The 24,508-nt window shown below is 39.8% G+C and overlaps 1 pseudogene; it reads right to left on the bottom strand.

The window, feature by feature from the left end:
• Window positions 1–671: 671 nt before the first annotated feature.
• On the bottom strand, window positions 672–1,794 carry LOC150003034 (kelch-like protein 24 pseudogene; annotated as a pseudogene).
• Window positions 1,795–24,508: the final 22,714 nt, after the last annotated feature.

Raw genomic sequence — 24,508 nt, 5'->3', positions numbered from 1 at the left:
TCTTCGCAGCTGAAGGGTCCAAGGGAAAGACGGAGTCAATACAGCTTGGCTTCAGGTGCGCCGCAGGAGTTGCCGGTGTTGACTACAATGTCAAACCACCTTAGGGACTCCGGCTCCAGATTTTCTGTTGGGGTTTACTCCCTTAGCCTTTCCCCTGAAGAGGTATGCCGCAAGGAGTCAGAGTTTTCCTTCTCTGATGTGCCCTGACTGGAAGATCGAACCAGCGACACTTAGCTCGCACGCCGACGCTCAATCCACTGAGCCAAACCAGCCACAACTCTATGAATGAAGTAATAATTCAGTATTCTACTCAAACTGCTGTCATACATTTTTATCAATTAAAGAAAAAAAAACCCTTTCAATAAAGTTAATCAGTTTGGATATATTTTTAGTAACAAAGATTTATAAAACTGATTTTTCCTCTTTAGAATGTGTTCTAAGCATTATGTGATTCAACCTAAATGAAGCCTTAAGTCGTGTAGTTTTCTATATGTATATATAACAAAATAAGGAATATACAGTCTTGCAGATGAACATACATGAATGAAGAGACCATTCGTAAATCCCTAAAAAGTATACAGACAGACATAATTTCCTACTCCACATAGGTTTCTCACAGATATTTACAAAGGTTCATTCAAAGCCTAAGCAATACCACTGTTACCTTCAACAACAACCAAAACCTTTTTCTATTTTCCAATGACAGGGAAGGCTTTATTACAGTTTGAAAGATTGATATTTGGGGGAGAAAGGCACCACAGTTACTATTTTTACTTGTGCATATGACACAAAGGAGATATGCCAAGTTCCTACCCTGGAGCTTTTAAAACCTCTCATCTTGGATTGGTGTGGCTTCTTGGGTGAAGAATCTGGGCTTTAGAGCTTAAAGCATTTCTCATTTTATCGATGGATAGTCACACAGCCATGATAGGACACTGGCCTGGACATTTCAGCTACCCCTGTGATGATGCTTGTTGCGGGATCATAACAGAGAATAGTGTCCGTGGCTTCTCCATTTTCCTGTCTTCCGCCCAGGATATATATTTTACCATTGCACACAGACATACCACAGTTTTCCTGCCGGCTGAATGTATTCTGTACATGCATCCAGTAATCTTCAACTGGATCATAACAGTATATTGCCTTGGTCAGTCCACCAGCAACATATATCAGATTGTTTAAGGACACAGCGGTGATACACCTCTTAGCAATTGGAATAGCTGCACGAAGTAGCCAAGAGTTGGTTTCTGGATCATAAGATTGAACCTTATCAGAACAAGTATTATCATCAGGTCCTCCACCAATCACAAACAATTTGCCTACACAGCTAGTCACAGCAGGAGAGCTCACTGCTTCCTTAAGGGGAGCAACTTCAGTCCATCGATTTGAAAAGGAGTCATAACATTCTACGCTGCCAAGTCTGTTCTGCCCATCATAGCCTCCAACAACATATACTTTACCAAGGAGAACAGCCATTTTGTGACGCCATCTGCCTTTATTTAGAGAAGCAACTCTGATCCAAATGTTTAACTGTGAATTATAAATCCAGATAACCCGGCCATTGATTCTTCCACCTGAAACAAGAATGTCATTCCTTAGAGCACAGACCGCATAATCTGATTTGGTAAATTCTGGAAGCTTAGCCAAAGACTTCCATTTTCCTGTCACAGGATCATAGCACTCAGTGTACGGAAGATTAAATCCTCCAACTCGTTCACAGCCTCCAACAACAACTATCACGTCAGAATAGCCAGTTGACCTTCGGGGCCTAGTCCTTGGGGACATCATTTCATTCCCAAGTTGTTGCTTCATGCAACACTGATAACACTCAGGAGAATTCTGTTGATAAAGTACAACACCCATTTATGATAAAAACTCTCAGCAAAATGGGAATAGAGGGAGCATACCTCAACATAATAAAGGCCATATGTGAGAAAACTGAAGCCAACATCATACTCAATGGGCAAAAACTGAGAGCATTCCCCCTGAGATCAGGAACAAGACAAGGATGTCCACTCTCTCCACTCCTATTCAACATAGTCTTGGAAGTTCTAGCCACAGCAATCAGACAAGGAAGAGAAATAAAAGGCATCCATATTGGAAAAGAGGAAGTAAAACTGTCATTATTTGCAGATGACATGATAGTGTACATAGAAAATCCTTTAGACTCCACAAAAAAAACTACTCAAACTAATAAGTGAATTCAGCAAAATAGCAGGATAGAAAGTCAACATTAAGAAATCGAAGGCATTTTTATACACCAACAGTAAAAACTCAGAGATAGAAACTGAAAGAAAAATCCCATTTACCATAGCAACAGGAAAAATAAAATACCTAGGAATAAACTTAACCAAAGAGGTAAAAGACCTCTACACAGAAAACTACATAACACTGAAGAAAGAAATTAAAGAAGATACAAATAAATGGAAGCATATACCATGCTCATGGATGGGAAGAATCAACATCATTAAAATGTCCATACTACCCAAAGCAATTTATAGATTCAATGCAATCCCTATTAAAATACCAGCAACATATTTCACAGACCTAGAACAAATACTCCAAAAATTTATATGGAACCAAAAAAGAGCCCAAATAGCCACAGCAATTTTGAGGAAGAACACAGTAGGAGGAATCACAATACCTGATATGAAACTATATTACAAGGCCACGGTAATCAAAACAGTCTGGTACTGGCATAAAAACAGAAATGTAGATCAATGGAACAGAATATAGAGAGCCCAGAAATAAACCCAGGTTCATATGGTCAACTAATATTTGACAAAGGGGGAAAGAACATCAAATGGAGTGAAAAGAGCCTCTTCAACAAATGGTGTTGGGAGAACTGGACAGGGACATGCAAAAAAATGAAACTAGACCACCAGCTCACAGCATACACCAGAATAAACTCAAAATGGATCAAAGACTTAAATGTAAGCCGTGACACCATAAAAGTCCTAGAGGAAAAAATAGGCAGGAAAATTTCAGATATCTCACGTAGCAACATTTTCACTGATATCTCTCCTAAGGCAAGGGAAATAAAGGAAAGAATAAACAAATGGGACTACATCAAACTAAAAAGTTTCTGCTCAGCTAAAGAAAACATCAGCAAGATGCAAAGGAAACCAACCATATGGGAAAATTTATTCGCCAATGACATCTCAGACAAGGGATTGATCTCCAAAATATATAAAGAACACATACGACTCAACACCAAGAAGACAGACAACCCAATTAAAAAATGGGCAAAGGACCTGAACAAACACTTCTCCAAAGAAGACATACAGAGGGCCCATAGACATATGAAAGTATGCTCAACATCACTAGCCATCAGAGAGATGCAAATAAAAACCACAATGAGATACCACCCCACACCGGTCAAAATGGCCATCATCAACAAATCAACAAACAACTTGTGCTGGAGAGGATGCGGAGAAACGGGAACCCTGGTGCATTGCTGGTGGGAATGCAGACTGGTGCAGCCACTGTGGAAAACAGTTTGGAATTTCCTCAAAAAACTAAAAATGGAACTGCCTTTTGAACCAGCAATTCCATTGCTAGGATTATATCCAAAAAATCCTGAAACACCAATACAAAAGAACCTATGCACTCCAATGTTCATAGCAGCACTATTTACAATAGCCAAGTGCTGGAAACAACCTAAATGCCCATCTGTAGATGAGTGGATCAAAAAACTGTGATACATTTACACAATGGAATTCTATGTAGCAGAAAGAAAGAAGGAACTTCTACCATTTGCAACAACATGGATGGAACTAGAGAAAATTATGCTTAGTGAAATAAGCCAGGCAACAAAAGAAAAATACCCTATGCTGTCACCTATTACAGGAAACTAATGAACAACACAAACAAATGAGCAAAATTGAACCAGAGTTATGTAAACAAGAAGTAGACTAACAGTAACAAGGGGGAGGGGGGGAGGAAGAGAAGGGTGTAAGAAGGGGAAGGGTCAAGTAAAAAAAATATATATATATATATATGAATGACCCACGGACATGGGCAACTGAGTGGAGACTAAATGTGGGGGAAGGGAGGGACAGAGTGTAGGGAAGCAAGAGGGGTAAAAAAGTGAGACAACTGTAATGGAAAAATAAACAAAAAAATTTTTTTTAGTGGGGGAAAAATGAAAATATGAAGAATGGAAATGCCAGTTCAGTGAATATTAGGACAAAGATTTTCCTTCACGTTGTATATTTTTCTCCCTATTTGATCCCTCCAGAGTTTGGCATTCTAAACAAGTAAGTAATGACATAAGTTTCTTTGCATAGAACTAATAAGACCAGCTGTTAATAGAGGTTCCTTTTTTTTTTTTTTTTTTTTTTTTGACCAAGTCTTTGACTGGAATGCCAAGCCTAAAGGAAACATACTTGGGCTCAGAATGTTACCAAAAAGCCCTGAGGAACTGGGAATGACTTTCAAAGGTAATAAAAGCCCATGAAATAAAGGCCTGGTACCATGGTTGGTTGTGCGGTCCACAGCAATCTTTCCAGGGAAGGAACGAAGGTTGTTTTCCTGAAAGATGGCTAGAAGGGACCTTAAGACACAATGAAAAACCAGAAAGACTTGGAAAAAACAGGTGTGTACAGGCAAGGATGAATGCCAGATATGTGGCTCAGCTTCTGTGCCCTGAAGAACAGACTGAGGGTCACCCCAAATATTCCTTGGGTACGTTCCAGCAAAGCAGAACTAAAGATCAGAAGTGATCATTTGCTGCTCTTGTTATGTTTATGCAAATGAACAGGATAAATTAAAAATGGACTTAATGTAGTCCCTTTAAAGACAAGGAGGGTAACCTTAGGGAGAAAAATTATTATTCAAGGAAAATCACAATGATCAGTAGTAGACTATAAAATAGGGCAACTAACCGTCTTAAAAGTTTCTTCTCATTTAAAATATGGTTTCACTTGAAAATTAAACCATGTCTGTGATATCATCAAAGATATTCAAGTTGCAGGCAAATAGAATTTCAAGTGCCTTGCAACTTGATGTCTTCCCAATAAGACAGTCTTACAGATTTAGAGACTTGTTTGTGGGTTATGTTACATAAATTAACACGTGTTTTTCGTTTTCAAAGGACATAAACCTATGATCGCATTACCTGAGTGATTGTCTGTACGAATAACCCTCACTTAATCCTCTCTGCAGCGCTGCCTCCTGAGATTCAACAGTTTGGCTGAACTAAATGGTTAGGTTGGGGAAGAATGGGGTGGTCTGTGGGCTTCACTTTAAAACTGGTTTCTCTTTTCTATCCTAATGGCTTGGACAGAAAAGGCCCAGAGGTCTGAGAGGGGGAAAACCTAAGCTATTTACCTCAGCCCAGACTAAGTATAATGGGCAAAAGGGTTTTGGACAGGTGAGATGTGCCTAGCACACCTTCTTACAAAAAAAGCCCTTTTTTTTTTTTTCCTAATATGTAACATTGAAAAATTAATCCCTGCCTTTTGTCATCTAGTAGTTATGGAGTGAATGATGTCTTTTAACCCTCTTCACCAAATCTGTTGCCCCCAGAACACAACAAGGACACCAGCCTGTTAAACCAAGCACGCCGTTGACTGGATACAGCCAACTGACCTGGAGTCTGCACGATTCTTCCTCATGTAGGAAGGTCTCCCTCCCCTCCACACTCCCACTCTTATTAGGGTTTTCTGGACCCAAGGGTAGGTAGGACGACGACCATGTCCAGCTTGAAGGAGCTAGAGGAGCTTGAGACCTTCACCCATTGTCCTTTACAAGATTACAAAGGATCCTAATATTGGAGAAGGGGGGGATAACTTTTATGAACCAGGGGTATGGACTTGGGGGGCATTGCTGGGGGAGGGGGTTTCTGGGTGTAGGGGAGCAAGGGGGAGAAAATTGGAACTGTTGTAACAATATAATCAATAATAAAAAAATAAAATAAATAAAAAAATTAAAAAAAAAAAAAAAGCAGAACCAAGCTGGGGAGAGGGGCCCATATGGGAAAGCTGCGGTGGAACTGCAGACTCAGTAGGGAACCCAGGCAGGCAAGGGGCACACACGGGTGTACAACAAGGCTGTGCCAGGCAGGGACGAAGGCTGGTGCTGCAGCTTGGAGGCAACATAGAGACTTTTTTGGAGGAGAAGCAGAGACAGGCCCCGAGGCTGGGCAGGGACTATTGGCATGTGCACTGGGTCACCAGCAGAGTAGCATTGATAGACAAGCCTGAGGAGGGCTCGAGGGTGCCGCAGGGCCAGGGAGGAGAGGACTCAGCTAAGTGTGGCTCACAGTAGAGAGCTGCAGCAGGTCCACAAGTGAGAGAATAGCAGCCTCAGAATCCAGCTAGATCTCCTCACAGCCAACCAGCCAGAAAAGGTTTGAAACCCATGGAATTTTGACCAGGGGTGGATCCAGAAAAAGAACACACCAAAAAGTTGTACTAGGGAAAAACTCTTTCTTTAAACTGTTTCCTACCTTCCTCCCTCCTATTCCTCTTCTTTAATTTTTTTTGTTTGTTTGTCTGTTTTGTTTATCCTCCCTCTCTCACTAAGTATATAGCATTTAACTGCTATATAAACCTAATACTATACACTTCCACTTTCTCACTTCATTCTGCATTCTTCCCTCCTTTTTTCAACATACAATATAAATATTACTATCTCATGTAGCTTTGACCCTACTTTCTAATATTATTGTTCTACCATTTTCCCTCTCAATGATCACCTTTCTTTCATTTAAAACAACTCATCTGTTTTTCCTATAGTATAACACCCTTAACCTCTTTAAAATTATATTAATACTGGTTCATTTGATGCTGATAGTGTGATTGTGTGGGGGGGGGATATTATGGAGGGTGTGAGTTTCCTCCCTGGGTTGTGTGTTTATGTTTTAATAGCATCTCCACAAAAGAAGTCAAGACAAGGTGGGCAGAATGACTATTAATCAACTAGCAAGAGGGAAGGATCCACCAAAGAGTAACTGAAATACAAACAGACAACTTAAAAAAACGACATAAAGGGCATCCCAAGAGCAACAATCACAGGAGAGCAAAGGAACTGCACCACTGACTCCCCCAGGTCTCCTATACAGAATCTCATACCAGGAAGGGGGAAAATCAAAGTGGAAAAATCTAAGAAACAAAAACAAAAAAGAAGCATCCAACATGGGGAGACACAGAAACAACCTCCCAATGAAAGGAAAGGGGGAATCTCCAAAAAGAGAGCTAGATGAAACAGAGGTAAGCAAACTATCAGATATGGAAATCAAAAGAATGGTTATAAGGAAGCTCAATGAACTTTACAAACTCAGAGAAAACTACAATGAACTTCAGGAGAATTACAAAGAACTCCAGGGAAAATACAAGGAACTTACAGAAAACTACACCAGCATAAAAAAGGATATAGAAACCATCAATAAGAACCAGGAAGAAATGAAGAGCACAATTGCTGAACTAAAGAACACAGTAGAATCAATCAAAAACAGGCTAAATGAAGCAGAGGTTCAGATCAGTGAGTTAGAGGACAATGTAAAAAAAAAATTCCCAGACAATACAACAAAATGAAAAAAGACTTAAAAAGAATAAAAAGGGTGTAAGGAAACTTCTGAACAACATGAAATGAAAAAATATTTGTATCATAAGGATACAAGAAAGAGAAAAAAAGAAGCATGGGATAGAAAACCTGATTGAAAAATTAATGACAGAAAATTTTCCTGACTTGATGGGAGAAAAAGTCATGCAACTGCAGGAAGCACAAAGGGTCCCAATGAAGATGAACACAAAAAGGCCTACTCCAAGGCACATCATATTTAAAATGGCAACATTCAAAGAAAAAGAAAATCCTAAAAGCAGCAAGAGAAAAACAGCAAATAACACACAGGTGAGCCCCGATAAGGCTATCAATTAATTTCTCAGCAGAAACACTACAAGCCATAAGGGAATGGCAAAAAATACTTCAAGCAATGAAAAACAAAGGCCTACAACGAAGAATACTCTACCCAGAAAAGCTCTCTTTCAAAATGGAATAAGGAGTTTCCCAGACAAAGGAAGACTAAAAGAAAATGTCTCCACAGAACCAGCATTGCAAGAGATGCTAAAAGAAATGCTGTAAGAAAAAGAAGAAAAAGCAAGAGGGAGAGGAACACAGGTACGAACGGAAATGAATAAATACCTTCAAAAATAACCTTCAGTCTAAATGGATTAAATGCTCCAATCAAAATACATAAGGTAGGGTCTAGTTAAAGAACATGTATAAATGACCCACGGACATGGACAAATGGGTGGGGACTGAATGTGGGAGAAGGAAGAATCAGGCTGCAGGGAAGCAAGAGGGAGAAAAAAGTGGGACAACTGTAATGGAAAAAGAAACAAAAAAATTTTAGTGGGAAAAAAAAAGAAAGTTTAAAGAATGAAAATGCAAGTTCAGTGAATATTAGAAGAACAAGAATTTTCCTTCACACTGTATATTTTTCTCCCTATCTGATCCCTCCAGAGTTCAGCATTCTAAAGAAGTAAGTAATGACTTAAGTTTATTTGCATAAAACTAATTAGACCAGTCATTGAGTTTTTTTTTACTAAGACTTTGACTGGAATGTCATGCCTAAAGCAGATATGCTTGGGCTCTATTTATTACCAAAAATACCTGAAGAACTGGGATTCACTTTCGAAGGTAATAAAAGGCCACGAGATAAAAGGCCTGGTACCTTGGTTGGTTGTGCAGTCCACAGCGATCTTTCCAGGGAAGGAATGAAGGTTGCTTTCCTGAAAGATGGCTAGAAGGGACCTTAAGGCACAATGGAAAACATGAAGGACTTGGAAAAGACATATGTATACCGGGAAAGCTGAATGCCAGGTATGTGGCTCAGCTTCTATGCCCTAATGTGCAGACTGAAGGTCACCCTAAATGTCCCTTGCATAAGTTCCAGCAAAGCAGAACTAAAGATCATAAGTGATCATTTGCTGCTCTGGTTGTGTTTATGCAAATGAACAGGATAAATTAAAAATGGACTTAATGCAGTCCCTTTAATGACAAGGAAGGTAATCTTAGGGAGAAAAATCATTATTCAAGGAAAATCACAATGCTCAGTGGTAGACTATAAAGTAGTGCAGCTAACCGTCTTTAAAGGTTCTTTTCATTTAAAATATGTTTTCATTTGAAATTTAAACCATGTCTATGGTATCATCAAAGATGTTTACTTTACAGGCAAGAAGAATGTCAAATGCCTTTCAACTGGATATCTTTCCAATAAGACAGTCCTACAGACTTAGAGACTTATTTGTGGGTTATGTTACATAAATTAACATGTGTTTCCTGTTTTCAAAGGGCATAAGCCTACGATCTCATTACCTGAGTGATTGTCTGTATGTATAGGCCTCACTTAATCCTGTCTACATCGCTGCCTCCACAGACTCAACAGTTTGGCTGAACTAAGTGGTTTGGTTGGTGAAGAATTGGATGGTCTGTGGGCTTCGCTTTAAAACTGGTTCCTCTTTTCTATCCTAATGGCTTGGACAGAAAGAGCCCAGAGGTATGAGAGGGGAGAAACTTAAATTATTTCCCTCATCCCAAACTAAGTATAATGGGCAAAAAGGTTTTGGACAGGTGAGATGTGCCTGGCACACCTTCCTCCAAAGAAGCCCTTTTTTTCCCTAATCTGGGACATTAGAAAGTTAATACCTGCCTTTTGTCATCTAGTGGTTATGGACTGAATGATGTCTTTTAACCCTGTTGGCAAACCTGTTGCCCCAAGAACACAACAAGGATGCCAGCCTGTTAAACCAAGCACGCCGTTGTCCGGGGACAGCCAACTGACTTGGAGTCTGCATGATCCTTCCAAATGTGGGAAGGCCACCATGCCCTCTACACCCCCACTCTTATTAGAAATTTCTGGACCCAAGCATAGGCAGGACGACGAACATGTGGAGCTTGAAGCAGCTAGGGGAGCTCGAGACCTTTTCCCATTGTCCTTTATAAGATTATAAAGGGTCTTAAGTATGAGAGGGAGCAACTTTTTTTTTTATTGTTAAAATAGATAATTAAATTTTTTTTTAAAAAAAGAAGAATATATGAAAGGCTGAAGCGGGAGAGCTTGTATGTACGATCCATGGGCATGGACATGGGGGGGGATTGCTGGGGGAGGAGGGGTGTTGGGCGGAGGGGAGCAAAGGGGAAAGAATTGAAACTATTGGAACAATATAATCAATAAAATTTACTTTAAAAAAAGAAAGAAAGTATTCACACAAAAATAAATACATAGGGTAGCGGAATAGATTAGAAAACATTACCCACATATATGCTGTCTATAACAGACACACCTGAAAACACAGATATACACAGACTGAAAATGAAGGGATGAAAAGGAGTATTTCAAGCAAATGGACATTAATAAAAAGCTGCGGTAGCAATACTTATATCAGACAAAACATATTTCACAACAAAGGCCATAAAAAGAAACAAAAAGGGCATTTCATAATATTTAAGGGAACAATTCATCAAGAAGATATAACTTTGGTAAACACATATGCACCCAACATAGGAGCACCCAAATATATGAGAAAAATACTAGAAGACTACAGGAAGGATGTCAACAGCAAGACGCTCACATTCCCAGCACACAAAATCCCCGGACTGGATGGTTTCACAGGCAAATTTTACAACACATTTAGAGAAGAACTAACTCCTACCCTCCTCAAACTATTCCAAAAAATCCAAAAAGAGGGAAAAACCCTAAACTCTTTCTATGAACCACTATTACGCGAATTCCAAAACCAGGTCAAGACACAACAAAAAAAGAAAACTACAGGCCAATATCGCTGATGAACATAGTTGCTAAAATCCTCAACAAAATATTGGCAAACAGGTTCCAGCAATACATCAAAAAGATCATACACCACGATCAATTGGGATTCATCCCAGGAATGCAAGGATGGTTTAATATTCACAAATCAATAAATATAATACATCACCTAAACAAAATGAAAGACAAAAATCACATGATCATATCAACAGATGCAGAAAAAGCATTTGATAAATTACAACACCCATTTATGATGAAAACACTCAGCAAAATGGGAATAGAGGGAGCATACCTTAACATAATTAAGGCTATATATGAGAAACCTGAAGCCAATATCATACTCAATGGACAAAAACTGAAAACATTCCCCCTGAAATCAGGAACAAGACAAGGAAGTCCACTCTCACCACTCCTATTCAACATAGTGTTGGAAGTCCTAGCTACAGCAATCAGACAAGAAAAAGAAATAAAAGGCATCCAAATTGGGAAAGAAGAAGTCAAACTATCATTATATGCAGATGACATGATAGTATACATAGAAAACCCTATGAACTCCACTAAAAAACTACTCGATATAATAAGTGAATTTGGCAAAATAGCAGGGTACAAAATAAATATACAGAAATCTAAGGCATTTCTGTACACCAACAATAAAATATCAGAGACAGAAACAAAAAAGAAAATACCATTTACTATAGCAACAAGAAAAATAAAGTCCCTAGGAATAAACTTAACCAAAGAGATAAAAGACCTGTACTCTGAAAATTACATAACATTGAAGAAAGAAATTAAGGAAGATACAAATAAATGGGAGCAAATACCATGTTCTTGGATGGGAAGAATCAACATCATCAAAATGGCCATATTACCCAAAGCAATTTACAGATTCAATGCAACCCCTATTAAAATACCAATGACATATTTCACAGACCTAGAACAAATACTTCAAAAATTCATATGGAACCAAAAAAGACCCCAAATAGCCAATCTTGAGACAGAAGAACACAGTAGGAGGAATCACAATACCAGACATCAAACAATACTACAAAGCCACTGTGATCAAAACAGTCTGGTACTGGCATAGGAACAGACATATAAATCAATGGAACAGAACAGAGAGTCCAGAAATAAATCTAGGACTATATGGTCAACTAATACTTTACAAAGGGGGTAGGAACATAGAATGGAGTGAGAAGAGCCTCTTTAGCAAATGGTGCTCAGAGAACTGGACAGGGACATGCAAAAAAATGAAACTAGACCGCCAACTTACACAACACGCCAGAATAAACTCAAGATGGATCAAAGACTTAAATGTAAGCCATGGCACCATAAAAGTCCTAGCAGAAAGCATAGGCAGGAAAACTTCAGATATCCCACGTGACAATATTTTCATGGATACATCTCCTAAGGCAAGAGAAAGAAAGGGAAAAAATAACAAATGAAACTACATCAAACTAAAGAGTTCTACTCAGCAAAAGAAAACATCAACAAGATGAAAAGGAAACCAACCATATGGGAAAACATATTTACCAATGATATCTCAGACAAGGGACTGATTTCAAAAATATATAAAGAGCTTATATGACTCAACATCAATAAAACAGACAGGAGAGTGAAAAGATGGCGGTGCAGTAGGGGCAGTGTTCTCTGTTCACTCCTGTTACAGAGGGACTTCAGGAGCAAACGCGGAGAAGAGTGACTGAGTGGGTGTTGACTTCGGATTGCGTGAGCAGGAAGGGGAGTGTGGGAGCAGCGTAGGGGGGGGAGGGGTCTGCCGTGCACTACAGGCTGAGTTGCTCTGGGACCTGGCGCATCTACCATACCGCGCCTGGTGGGTCGTTAGCCAGAAGCTGCCTTGGAGGCTCCCTGTGCTAGGGGCACCCCGACCAGTGTAGTCTCACAGGGAGTTAGGGAGAGGATTTGGCTGAAAAACCCAGAGGTGTGGGAGAACAGTGAACAACCAGGACTGGGAGTAACTGTGTGATCTGAGTCTAGGGGGAAACCTCCTCAGCTGCAACCCCCAACCGAAAGCTCGGCATTCAGGGCAGGCGCAGTGCTTGCGCTAGGGCCCTACAGAACAAAGGGACAGTTTGGGGGCAAGGAGAGGGGCCCTCGTGCGAGAGCCGCTGTGGTACTCGGGACTGGGGGAGAGTTCCTGGGCAGGAGAGCGCTGCTCGCCCCGGTGCTTTGACCAATCACGCCAGTCATCCACAACAAAGGGACGGTTTGGGGGCAAGGAGAGAGGTAGCGAGGGCAGGCATGTAGACAGGAAAGTGAGCAAGGCTGTGGTTCAGGAAGGGAGACAGTTTTGGGGCGAGGAGAGGGGCCCACGAAGGAGGGCTGCTGCAGGGATCCGGACTTGGGGGGAGTTCCTGGGCAGGAGAGCGCTGCTCGCCCCGGCGCTTTGACCGATCATGCCAGAGTCCTGCAGAACAAAGGGACGGTTTGGGGGCAGGGAGAGAGCACACACAGGCATATAGACAGGGAAGCGAGAAGAAGCCGTAACTCGGGAATAGAGGCACGACTGGAGGCAGGGCAGGGATTGCTGGCAGGTGCACACTGGCCCGATGATGGGAAGGCATAGCTGGACAAGCCTGAGGAGGGCTGAGGGTGCCGCAGGAGGGGACAACTAAACACAGCTCACAGCAGAGCGGTGGTAGGACCACGAATAAAAGACTAGCAATGCCAGGATCAAGCAGGATCTTCCCACAGCCAGCCAACCAACCAGAAAAGATTTGAAACCCATGGAATTTTGACCAGGGGCAGACCAAGGAAGGAAAAAAAAAAAAAAAATACAGACTGTGCCTAAAAGTTGAATTAAGTTAAAATCCTTTCATTCTTTTATTTCTCACTCTCTCTCTTACTGCCCCTCCCTTTCTTTTTCTTTTTCTTTTCTCCCCTCCCCTTCCCTCCTTTCTCTCTCTTTAGCATGTCTCTTCTTCATCCTATTCTTTGTTAATTTTTTAATTTTAATTTTTTCCCTCTCTACTCCTTCCTCTTCCTTTCTTTTTATTTCCTTCCCTCCCCTTATCCTCTTCCTCCCTTCCTTTCCTTTCTCTTTTTTTTCTTCTTTCTTGCTAAGTACTTTTAACTTTATTAAATTTTTTCTTTATTTTGCCGCCTTTCCTCTCCATTTGTTTTTTTCTTCCCTTTCCCTTCTTCCTCTCTCTCTATTCTCTTTCTTTCTATCTCTCCATTCTACTATATTTTTTAATCTATTAATTTTTTAATTTTAAGTTTAAGTTTATTTTATTCCCCTCCTTCCCCTTCTTCTTTTTCTCTTTCCTCCCCACCCCTTCTCTCCTTTCTCTCTCTCTCTCTTGCATTTCTCTCCTTCATCCTATCTCGTGTTAATTTTTAATTTCAATTTTTCTCCCTCTCTACTCTCTCCTCTTCCTTTCTTTTTATTTCCTTCCCTCCCCCTTATTTTCTTCTTCCCTCCCTCTTCTTTTTCTTTCTTTCCTTCTTTCCTTCTAAGTACTTTTAATTTTATTATTTTTTTTCTTTATTTTGCCCTCCTCTCCCTTTCCATTCATTTCTTTTTTCTTCCCTTTCCCCTCTCTTATTTCTCTCTCTATTCTCTTTCGATCGCTCTATTTTATATTATCTTTTAATGTTTTAATATTAATTTTAATTTATTCCCCTCCCTCTTCTCCCTCTCTTTCTTTCTCTTTCTTACCTTCCCTTTCTCTACTTTCTAACTCTCCTCTCTCTCTTTGTTTCCTGCTATTTCTATTCTGTATTTTTATTCTTGAAAAACTCTTTCTCTAAACTGTTTCTTACCTTCTAACCCCCATATCTCTCTGCTTCAATTTTTGGTTGTTGTCTGCTTGGTAGTCTGTTCTGTCTATCCTCCCTTTCACACTAAATATATAGCATATAACTACTATATAAACCTAACACTATATACTTCCAATTTCTCACTCCATACTGCAATCCTCCCCTCCTTTTCAAACATACAGTGCAAATTTTAATTGCTGTCTTGCATAGCCTTGACTCCAATTGCTAATATTATTACTCTATCACCTTCCCTCTCAAAAATCACCCTTCCTTCATTTAAAACAACTCCAATCTCTTTCTCCTATGAAATAAGGGTATTAATATCTCTACAAGTATATTAATACTGGCTCATTTGCAGCCAATAGTGGGATTGTGGTTGGGGGACATTTTGGAGGGTGTGGGTTTCTTGCCTGGGTTGTGTGATTACGTTTTAATAGCACCTCCAAAAAAGAACTCAAGACAAGGTGGGCAGAGTGACTCTCAATCAACTGGCCAGAGAAAAAGACCCACCAAAGAGTAGCTGAAATACAACCAGACAGATTAAACAAACAACATAAAGGGCAACACAAGGGCATCAGGATCAGAAGATCAAAGAAACTACACCACTGGATACCCCAGATCTCCTATAAGGAATCTCATATCATGAAAGTGAGAAATAAAAACAGACGAATCTAATAAACAAAAACAAACAAGAAGAATTCAACATGGGGAGACACAGAAACAACCTCCCAATGAAAGAAAAAGAGGAATCCCCAGAAAGAGAGATAGATAGAACAGACATAAGCCAACTATCAGACATGGAATTCAAAAAAATGGATATTATAAAACTTAATGACCTTGACAACCTCAAAGGAAACTATGACAAACTTCAGGAAAATTACCAACAACTCCAAGGAAACTACAAAGCACTGCAGGAAAGCTACAAGAAACTTATGGAGAACTACACAAGCATAAAAAAGGAAATAGAAAATATTAATAAGAACCAGGAAGAAATGAAGAATACAATCTCTGAATTGAAGAACACAGTAGAATCAACCAAAAGCAGGTTAAATGAAGCAAAAGATCAGATCAGTGAATTAGAGGACAATGTAGAAAAAAATTCCCAGACAATACAACAAAATAATAAAACATCACAAAAGAACGAAGAGAGTTTAAGAGAAGTGCAGGACAAAATGAGACAAAACAACATTAGAATCATAGGGATACAAGAGAGAGAAGAGGAGGGAAAAGGGATAGAAAACCTGATTGAAAAAGTAATGAGAGAAAAATTTCCTAACTTGATGAGAGGAAAAGTCATGCAAATCCGGGAAGCACAGAGGGTCCCAAAGAAGATAAACCCAAATAGGCTCAACCCAAGACACATCATAATTAAAATGGCAACATTCAAAGACAAAGCATGAATCCTAAAAGCAGCAAGAGAAAAACAGCAAATAACATACAAGGGATCTCCAATAAGGCTAACAACTGACTTTTCAAAAAAACACTACAAGCCAGAAGGGAATGGCAAAAAAATATTCCAAGCAATGAAAAACAAAGGCCTACAACCAAGAATACTCTACCCAGCAAGGCTCTCATTTGAAATGGAAGGAGAAATAAGGAGTTTCTCAAACAAGGAAGACTAAAAGAATACATCTCCACCAAACCAGCACTGCAAAAGATGCTAAAGGGAATGCTCTAAGAAAAAAGAAGAAAACAAGAGAAGGAGAGGAACACAAGTACAAGAGGAAATGAATAGATACCTGTCAACAATGACCTTAAATGTAAATGGATTAAATGCTCCAATCAAAAGACATAGGGTAGCAGAATGGATACAAAAACAGGACGCACATATATGCTGTCTAAAAGAGACCACCTCAGAACAAAAGATTTACACAGACTAAAAGTGAAGGAATGGATAAAAGTTTATCAAGCAAATGGACACGGAAAAAAAGCAGGGTTAGCAATACTTATATCAGACAAAACAGACTTCAAAGCAAAGGCCATAAAAAAAGACAAAGGACATTGCATAATACTTAAAGCAAACATTAATCAACAAGATATAACCCTTATAAACATATGTGTACCCAACATAGGAGCACCCAAATATATAAAGACAATTTTGAAAGACTTCAGGAAGGATATAGACAACAACATGTTCATAGTAGGGAACTTTAACACACCACTGTCAACAACGAACAGAACTTCAAAGCAAAGAAACACCAAAGATATTGAGGCATTAAACAACACCTTAGACCAAACAGACTTAGTTGATATATATAGAACTTTTCAACCCAAGGAAGCAAAATATACATTCTTTTTAAGTGCACATGAAACATTTTCAAAGATAGACCACATGGTAGGACACAAAACAAGCCTCAATAAATTCAAGAAAATTGAAATTATATCAAGCATCTTCTCAGATCACAACAGCTTAAAATTGGAAATCAATTTTAAGAAAAAACTCAAAAACATTCAAACTCATGGAGAATGAATAACATGCTATTAAATAATAAATGGGTTAACAATGACATCAAGGAAGAAAGCAAAAAGTTTCTGAAAACAAATGATAACTAACACATAACAACCCAAAACCTATGGGATACAGCGAAAGCAGTCCTGAGAGGAAAGGTCATAGCAATACAGGCCTACCTAAAAAGAATAGAAGAACCTTTAATAAAAAATCGAACTCTACAGCTACAAGAACTAGAGGAAGAATAACAAGAAAAGTTCAGAGCAAATGGAAGGAAATCATCAAGATCAGAGCAGAATTAAATCACATAGAGACTAAACTAACAATTCAAAAGATCAACAAAAGTAGAAGCTGGTTCTTTGAAAAAATAAACAAAATCAACAAGTCTTTAACCAAGCTCATCAAGAAAAAAAGAGAGGACCAAAATAAATATAATCAGAAACGAAAGAGGAGAAATCACAACTGATACCATAGAAATACAAACAACTCTAAGAAACTATTATGTACAACTGTACCACAAGAAATGTGACAACTTAGATAAAATGGACACATTTCTGGAAACATATAATCTGCCAAAACCGAATCAAGAACAAGCAGAAAGCCTGAATAGACCAATAACAACCAGCGAAATTGAAACAGTAATCAAAAAACTCCTGGCACACAAAAACCCTGGACCGGATGGCTTCACAGGTAAATTTTACGAAACATTTAGGGAAGAAATGACTTCTATCCTTCTCAGACTATTCCAAAAAACCCAAAAAGAGGGAAAACTCCCAAACTCGTTCTATGAAGCCAGTATTACCCGAATTCCAAAACCAGGTCAAGACACAACAAAGAAAGAAAACTATAGGCCAATATCGCTGATGAACATAGATGCTAAAATCCTCAACAAAATATTGGCAAACCGGATGCAACAACACATTAAAAGGATTATACACCATGATCAAGTGGGATTCATCCCAGGTATGCAAAGATGGTTTAATATTTTCAAATCAATAAATGTAATACACTACATAAACAAAATGAAGGAAAAAAACCACATGGTAATACCAATAGATGCAGAAAAAGAATTTGATAAAGTACAACACCCATTTATGATGAAAACACTCAGCAAAATGGAATACATGGAGCATACATCAACATAATAAAGGTCATATATGAGAAACTTGAAGCCAACATCATACTCAATGGACAAAAACTGAAAGTATTCCCCTTGAGGTCAGGTTCAAGACAAGGATGTCCACTCTCTCCACTCCTATTCAACATAGTCTTAGAAGTCCTAGCCACAGCAATCAGACAATAAATAAATAAATAAAAGGCATCCAAATTGTAAAAGAGGAAGTAAAACTGTAATTATTTGCAGACGACATGATACTGTACATAGAAAACCCTATAAACTCCATGAAAAAACTACTCAACCTAATAAGCTAATTCAGCAAAATAGCAGGGTATAAAGTAAATATTCAGAAATCAAAGGCATTTCTGTACACCAACAATAAATCATCAGAGATAGAAACTAAAAAAAAAACTCATTTAACATAGCAACAAGAAAAATAAAGTATCTAGGAATTAACTTAACCAAGGAGGTAAAAGACCTGTACTCAGAAAATTACATAACACTGAAAATAGAAATTAAGGAAGATATAAATAGATGGAAACATATACCATGTTAATGGATGGGAAGAATCAACATAATCAAAATGGCCATACTACCCAATGCAATTTACAAATTCAATGCAATCTCTATTAAAATACCAACGACATAGTTCTCAGACCTAGAACAAATACTTCAAAAACTTATATGGGGGAGGGGGACCAAGATGGTCGCGGAGTAGGAACAGTGTTCTCAGCTCGCTCATGTTAAGGAGACAATCCAGGAGGAACAAACTCAGGGAGGAATGACTGAGTGAGTGGGAATATCTGATAACGTGAACGGGGAGGAGATCGTGGGAGCAGCGTGGAGGGGGATGGAGGGGTTTATCACAAACTGCAGGCTGAGTCATTCTGAGACTCCGTGCGTTTGCAGTATCAAGCCGGAGAGCTCACTAGCCGGGAGTGAATCCTTGTAGGGAGCTAGGGAGAGGATTTGGCCGAAAAAGCCAGAGGAGGGAGAGAACAGTGAACAACCAGGACTGGGAGAAACTGTGTGACCTGAGTCTAGAGAGAAACATCCTCAGCTGCAACCTCCGACGGAAAGCTCGGCATCCCGGGCGCGCCCAGCACTTGCGCTAGGGCCCTACAGAACAAAGGAGCAGTTTTGGGGCTAGGAGACGGGCCGCACAGAAAAGCTGCCACGGAACTCCGGACCGGGGGAGAACTGTGTTCTTGAAATCAGTGTTTGCTCTTTAGTCGCGCTAGAATCCCACAGAACAAAAGGCAGGTTTGGGGCTAAGAGAGAAATAGGACGTGCAGGGTGTGTAAGTAGGGAAGAGAGTGGAGGCGGAGGTTCTGGAGGGGAGACGGTTTTAGGGCAAGGAGAAGGGTCGCAGGGAAGGGCTGCTGCGAAGCTCCAGACCCACAGAGAGCTCCGGAGAAGGAGAGTGCTGCGCTGACCGACCACACTAGAGTCCCACAGAACAAAGGGACGGTGCTGTGGCGGTAAGAAAGATAGAGCGCGCAGGCCGATAGACAGGGAAGCCAGCGGAAGCGGTAGCTCGGAATAGAAACAGTTTTGGGGCAAGGAGAAGAGCACACGCAGGAAAGCCACTGCAAAGCTCCAGACTAGGGGAGAGGCCCTGGGCAGGAGAGGGCCACTGGGCCCGGCACTTTGACCGACTGTGCAAGAGTCCTGCAGAACAAAAGGACGATCTTGAGACAGGGAGAGAGGTAGGGTGCGCAGGCATATAGACAGGGAAGAGAGCAGAAGCTGTAGCCGGGGAATAGAGACAGGACTGGAGGCACGGCGGGGATTGCTGGCAGGCACAGGCTGGACCAACAGAGGGAAGGAGTAGCTGGACAAGCCTGAGGAGGGCTGAGGCTGCCTCAGGAGGGAACAACTAAAGGCAGCTCACAGCTGAGCGGTGGTAGGCCCACAAAAAAAAGACTAGCAACCCCAGAATCAAGCAGAACCCTCCCACAGCCAGCCAACCAACCAGAAAAGATTTGAAACTCATGGAATTTTGAATAGGAGCAGACTCAGGAAGGAAGCAAGGAAAAACCAAAAAACAAACAAACCAAAAATACCCAGAGACTGTGCATAAAAGTTGAATTGAGTTAAAATCCTCATTCTTTTATCTCTCACTCTCTCTCTAACTACCCCTACCGTCAGTCCCTTCTTATTCTCGCTCCTTTTCTCCCCTCCCCTTCCCTCCCTTCTCTCCCCTTAGCATTCTCCCCTGCATCCTATTCTCAGTTAACTTTATAATTTTAAGTTCTCTCCCTTTCTCACCCTCTCCTTTCTCTGCGCTACGCACCTTCAACTTTATTAAATTTCTTTCTTTATTTTGTCCCCCTTCAGTCTACATTCATTTTTCTTTCATCTCTTGTCCTTATTTTCCTTCTCTCCCTATACATAATCTCTCTCTCTCCCTATTACACTTTATGTTCTAATCTCTTAATATTCAAATTATAATTCTAATCTATCCCCCTCTCCCTTTACTCTCCCATTCCTACCCCTTCTCTTTTTCTACCCCATCCGCCCACTTCTTTCCCTACCTCTTGTATTTCTCTCCTTCATCCTATCTTTTGCCAACTCTTCAATTTCAATCCTCCCCTCCCTAATATCTCCTCTTCCTCCTGATTTCCTTCCCTCCTCTGAGCTCTTTTCCTCCCAAACCCTCTTGCTTTCCTATCTCCTATTCCTCTCTCTCTATATTCACCTTTTCTCTCTATCTTGCAACTTTATATCATGTTTTAATCTCCTAATCTTTTTTATAACATATAATTTAAAAAAGAATTTTAATCCAGTCCCCTCTCTTCTACCTCCCCTTCTTCTTTTGTTCTCTCTCCTACCCTTCTCTTCTCTACTTTCTCTCTCTCTTTCCTCTCTCCCTTCCTGTCTTGCTATTTTCTACTCTGTATTTTTATCCTTAAAAAATCCTCTCTCAATCTATTTCCTACCTTCTAACCTCCCCAGCCCTCTCTTTCAATTTCTGGCTGTCTGTCTACCTGGATGTCTGTTGTGTCTACCCTACCTCCCACGCTAATCATATAGTATATACCGATTATATAATCCTAATACTATACACTTCAACTTTCACACTCCACACTGTAACCCTCCCCTCCTTTTCAAACAGACAGTGTAAGTGTTAATTGCTCTCTTACATAACCTTGATCCCAATTGCTAATATTAATACTCTATCAACTTCCAGCTCAAAAATTACCCTTCCTTCATTTAAAACAACTCCTTTCTGTTTCTCCTACGAAATAAGAGTCCCAGTATCTCCACAAGTATATTAACACGGGCTCATTTGCAGCCTATAGTGGGATTGTATTTGGGGGAGACATTGGAGGGTGTGGGTTTCTTGCCTGGGTTGTGTGATTATGTTTTAGCAGCACCTTCACAAAAGATCTCAAGACAAGGTGGGCAGAGTGACTATCAATCAACTAACTAGAGAAAAAGACCCACCAAAGACTAGCTGAAATACAACCAGACAGATTAAAGAAATATCATCAAGGACAACACAGACGGAGATCCAGGAGGGCGGAGGAGTAAGTGGAAGCTACACTAACTCCCTCCCAGGACCAGACAGGGCTGACTCAGCCCTAGTACAGCAGACAGACCATCCCCCTCCAAGTGGTGTCATACTAAGGGGAAATAAAAGCCCTGCCTACAGGAATTAAGTTGCCACGCCCACGGTCCTTAAGCCTGACGGCTGATCACAGATTGAGTATAGTAACAACTAAAGAAGAGAGACAAAGGCAGTAGATCCCTGGAAGTCTCCAACAGGCTGCCTAGGGCCAGTCTGGTACATGATCTGACGCTACCAGAGGCAGATCCAGGAAGAACTGATCATTCCAAGAAGCACCAACAAACAAAAGGAATCACAAAAATGGGGAGACAGAGAAACAACCCCCCATCAAAAGGAAAGGTAGAATCCCCAGAAAGAGTGCTAAATGAAATAGAGGGGAGCAAAATATCAGATACAGAATTTAAAACATGGATTATGGAGAAGCTAAATGAGCTCAGCGGAAACTACAAAGAACTCCAGAAAAACTACAGTGAACTCCAGAAGAACTATAAGGAACTTACTGAGAATTATACCAGCATCAAAAAGGACATGGAAGCTATCAATAAGAGCCAGGAGGAAATGAAGAATACGATCTCTGAATTGAAGAACACAGTAGAAGGAATTAAAAGCAGGCTAGAGGAAGCAGAAGATCGGATCAGCGAGCTGGAGGACAATGTACACAAAAACTCCCAGACAATGCAACAAAATGAAAAAAGACTGAACAAGACTGAAGAGGTTCTAAGACAGCTGCAGGACAACATGAAACGTAACAATATTCGTATCATTGGAATTCCAGAAGGAGAAGAAGAAGAGCAAGGGATAGAAAACCTCTTTGAAAAACTAATGACAGAAAACTTCCCTCACATGAGAAGAGAAAGAGTCACGCAAATCCAGGAGGCACAGAGGGTCCCAATGAAGATGAACCCCAACAGGCCCACCTCAAGACACATCATAATTAAAATGGCAACATTCAATGACAAAGAGAGAATCCTAAAAGCAGCAAGAGGGAAACAACTAATAACATACAAGGGAGCTCCAATAAGGCTATCCTCAGATTTCTCAGCAGAAACACTACAAGCCAGAAGGGAATGGCAAAAAATATTCCAAGCAATGAAAAACAAAGGCCTACAACCAAGAATACTCTACCCAGCAAGGCTCTCATTCAAAATGGAAGGCGAAATAAGGAGTTTCTCAGACAAAGGAAGACTAAAAGAATACATCTCCACCAAACCAGCAATGCAAGAGATGCTAAAGGGTCTGCTTTAAGAAGATAAAGAAACAGAGAGAAACAGAGAAGAACACGAGTACAAAGGGGGAAAATGACAATGAATAAGTACTTATCAGTAATAACCTTAAACGTAAATGGATTAAACACTCCAATTAAAAGACATAGGGTAGCTGAATGGATTAGAAAGAATGACCCACATATATGCTGTCTACAAGAGACCCACCTTAGAACAAAAGATCTACACAGACTGAAAGTAAAGGGATGAAATAATGTATTCCAAGCAAATGGACATGAAAAAAAAAGCCGGGGTAGCAATACTTATATCAGACAAAACAGATTTCACAGCAAAGTCCATAAAAAGAGAAAAAGAAGGGCATTTCATAATACTTAAGGAAAAAATCCATCAAGAAGATATAACCCTTATAAATATATATGCACCCAACTTAGGAGCACCCAAATATGTAAGGAAAATTTTGAAAGACTCCAAGAAAGATATAGGCAGCAACACACTCATCGTAGGGGACTTTAACACCCCATTGTCAACAATGGACAGATCTTCAAAGCAAAGAAACACCAAAGATATTGAGGCACTGAACAACACTTTAGATCAAATGGACTTAGTCGATATATATAGAAGTTTTCACCCCAAAGAAGCAAAATATACATATTTCTCAAGTGCACATGGAACATTTTCAAAGATAGACCACATGGTAGGACACAAAACAAGCCTCAATAAATTCAAGAAAATTGAAATTATATCAAGCATCTTCTCAGATCACAATGCCTTAAAATTGGAAATCAACCTCAAGGAAAAAACTCAAAAACATTCAAACTCATGGAGAATGAATAACATGCTATTAAATAATGAATGGGTTAACAATGACATCAAGGAAGAAATCAAAAAGTTCCTGGAAACCAATGATAATGAACACACAACAACCCAAAACCTATGGGATACAGCGAAAGCAGTCTTAAGAGGAAAGTTCATAGCAATACAAGCCTACCTAAAAAAGCTAGAAGAATCTCTAATAAAAAATTTAACCCTACAGCTACAAGAACTAGAGGAAGAACAACAAGCAAAACCCAGATCAAGTAGAAGGAAGGAAATCATCAAGATCAGAGCAGAATTAAATGACATAGAGTCTAAAGTAACAATTCAAAAGATCAACAAGAGTAGGAGCTGGTTCTTTGAAAAGATAAACAAAATTGACAAGCCTTTAGCCAGGCTCATCAAGAAAAAAAGAGAGAGAACTCAAATAAATAAAATCAGAAATGAAAGAGGAGAAATCACAACTGATACCACAGAAATACAAAGAACTATAAGAAATTATTACGAACAACTGTATGGCAAGAAATTTGACAACCTAGAGGAAATGGACAGATTCCTGGAAAACTACAGTCTGCCCAAACTGAATCAAGAAGAAGCAGAAAGTCTGAATAGACCAATAACAGCTAGCGAAATTGAAGCACTAATCAAAAAACTCCCAGCACACAAAAACCCAGGACCAGATGGCTTCACAAGTGAATTCTACAAAACATTTAGGAAAGAACTAACTCCTATCCTCCTCAGACTATTCCAAAAGATACAAGAAGAGGGAAGACTCCCAAAC

The sequence above is a fragment of the Furipterus horrens genome, unplaced genomic scaffold (assembly GCF_987537825.1).
Source record: "Furipterus horrens unplaced genomic scaffold, mFurHor1.1.pri manual_scaffold_8, whole genome shotgun sequence".
NCBI classification, from domain to species: Eukaryota; Metazoa; Chordata; class Mammalia; order Chiroptera; family Furipteridae; genus Furipterus; species Furipterus horrens.
Note: the sequence above shows the minus strand (reverse complement) of the source record. Positions and strands in the feature narration are given on the sequence as shown.